Source organism: Lycium ferocissimum, chromosome 5, assembly GCF_029784015.1.
Source record: "Lycium ferocissimum isolate CSIRO_LF1 chromosome 5, AGI_CSIRO_Lferr_CH_V1, whole genome shotgun sequence".
Taxonomy (NCBI): Eukaryota; Viridiplantae; Streptophyta; class Magnoliopsida; order Solanales; family Solanaceae; genus Lycium; species Lycium ferocissimum.
The window spans coordinates 52,548,733-52,551,795 of NC_081346.1; positions in this window are offsets into that span (position 1 = coordinate 52,548,733).

A 3,063-nucleotide genomic window follows, 5' to 3' on the forward strand; every position below is an offset into this window, starting at 1 on the left:
GCAACTCGTCGATTTCCCGACGTTAACGGCCCATGTAAATAGGGTTTTAGTATGTCTCATGGTGTCAGCATCATGAATATTTCAGAATTCATAGTAATGATGAAACAGGTCATTACACTTTATCTTTAGAAACCTCCCAACTAGATCCTTATCATCAACAATCATTGTCTGCGCAACAACGAGCCTAGAAACGCTCTCAGGAATCTGAAGAACACCAATAGGTGGTGCCATAGGCTGAGCCGGGGATGCATACCCATAGTGCATACCTTCTCGGGAGTCAAGCACCGCGCTCGAGGTACGGCGCCACCTGGAGTAGTGGCGCCCCCTACTGACAAGGCGGCCGTCGAAATGAAGAAGTACAGGATATGATATCACGAAACATGAGGTCGAACACGGTGTCGGGGTGGGTGCGAGGGCTGGTCACACCACCCCGGCCTTCGGTCTTGCCTCTGCGTTTCTTCCTCGGAGAGAGAGCGCGTGTGCTCGCCTCGATCCGATTCACGGGGCTTCCTCCTGGTGCGGCTCCACGGCCTCTGGCTCGGCCGCGGCCTCTCGCTGCTCCTCGCTCTCTAGTGCCTGCCCCCGGAGCGAGCTCAGGTACCTCATCCCTCACTATCGTGGTTCGAGTCCTCACCATCTGTGAGAGAACAAAATTCAAATCAGATACCAATTTGTAAATTCCAGATACCAATTAGAATAAAGTAGCACGAAGGAATGAAAGAAGGGAAATTTCATAAAGACCTATAGCGTCTCACAGATAAGTACGGAGCTATTCGTACCGATCTGCAAGACTCTACTAGACTTGCTCTTGTACTTACAGACCTGGTAACCTAGGGCTCTCATACCTTGTCACGCCCCAACTCGGGGGAACGTATGAGCACCTACTATTTCCCACCTCAGTAGGCGAACCCATCCCTTATACAACCAATCATCAATAAATAAATATTGAATAAATGAATGAAAAACCTAAGAATAATACGATAAGTCTGACATAATATATAAATACTAAGTGTGGAAGATAAACAAATCCCAAATCATGGTCGTAGGTATAAAGACTCTTACTAAATACTACTACAAGGCGGAATAGGCAATACATCGTCCGAAATACATATTATCTCTGCATGGATCATCAGTAGCTCACCCTCAGAACTCTAGGAACGTTGCCTCGGGATCAGTCGCGAGGTGTGGAAGTCTCTCCAATAACGAACTATGCACTCATATAAAGAGTACAACAAGGTAGCATCGATTTTCTAAACATGTCTTGAGAGTAAGCATCATGGGCGGAACAACGATTAGATCACGCGTAAACAAGGAAGCTGGAAAGGTAATCATGCTCGCGAGAGATAAATAAGTCAACAAGTCCAGTAGTACAATCAACTACCAACTTAACTTTGTCTCAATATATCACGAATCAGAACGACCAAATAATCACCCAATAACTCAAATACCACCTAAGATCACTATCAATCGGAATGACACTAAGAAATATAAGGTGAATGCATATGAAATGCAATGCCATGATACACACATGCTTCGGGAGGACAATGTCCACCTCGGCCGATCATGACCGATTCGAGTCAGATTAAGTCTATGTCTTGATGTTCAATGTCACACAGCTTTAGAATGACTCATATCCCGATATCAATGCTAATCACTCTGTATCACAAAGCATAGAGATGGCTACATAAATATAGTAATGTCGCATGAATCATACTTACCTCCGTCGTCACCATTGCCCAATATCAAGATCAAGACAAATATATCATGGATATGAGAAAGTATGTCATGCAATGAGAATATCATAAATAACATATGGATTCCAATCAATTTCGTATAAGGAAAGCCATCATATTACAAGTATCACATGAATCTGTTCCTTCCAACTAATCTTCAATAATACAAAGATATCACCAATTCACATAAGAAAAACCAAGCATAACTCAGAGATTCTATGGGCTACGAGCCCAAACACACAGGTCACGCAACAGTACCGATCCTAAGAATTTCACTCAAACTTCATACCCCAAGGTTCAAATGATGTCTCCAACAAATCCCTAGTACTACATACGAGTCACTAACCGGAGTCTAACAAAAAAGGTAAGCCATAACCTGCCTGGAGTATCGGACAGGAATCCCAAACAAATCACGCGAGCGCCTTGCCCTTCCTCAATGCCTCTAAATAATCAAGGTCTATTTATAACGTAATCTAGATTAGAAATCATGAGAGACAGTACCAGTTGCTAGGCTTTCAACTTGGTCAACTTAAGCTATGGGATTTGGAAACGAACCCATGAGGGCAAAATGAGAAATTCGAACGTGAAACATGAAATTCAAGTCTAAGTTAAAAAAACCCACTAATCAAATTCTAAAACAACTCAATATTAAGCTTAATTTGTATTTAAAGAGAAACCCCCAAATTTGGGTATGAACCCAAACTCTCAATTTCATAAATTGATTACTAAAAATGAGGGAATCATGTTCATATAGATATTACCCATCAATTCCATACTAATACAAGCTTATACCACCAACAATCAAGGTTTAATAATCAAAAGTTTATTCAAGAAAGAAACCCCAAGAACCCTCTTTAATCCTAATGTTATTGGAAGACTCTAGCATGAATTAGGGAGTTTTTAAGTTGGATTACGAATCCTAAATGAAGAATATGGTGAGATCAACTTACCCCAATGAATAATTCCCTTAGAATCTCTTTTTCTGCTGCCAAAATAGCTCTAGAATCGAGGGTAATGAATGAGGAGTGATAGGATTTGAAAAGGATTTAAGGCATTTAAGTCCTTGTCGGCCAAGCTGTGATGCATGGCTCTACTACGGCGGAACCTCGCTGCGGCGGTTATCGCCACAACGGTCCGCTCGCGGTTATTCTACACCGCTATGGCGGCGGGGCCGTACGCCATGGCGATAATCTGGTAGTGCGGGTATACTGCCGGCGGACATCAGTAACCAGAATATTACTGCTTTTCACCATTCTCAACCTGAAATCCGACTATTACTCGAGGCCCCACAGATACCAGACAAATATGCAAACACACATAAAAATGCGTA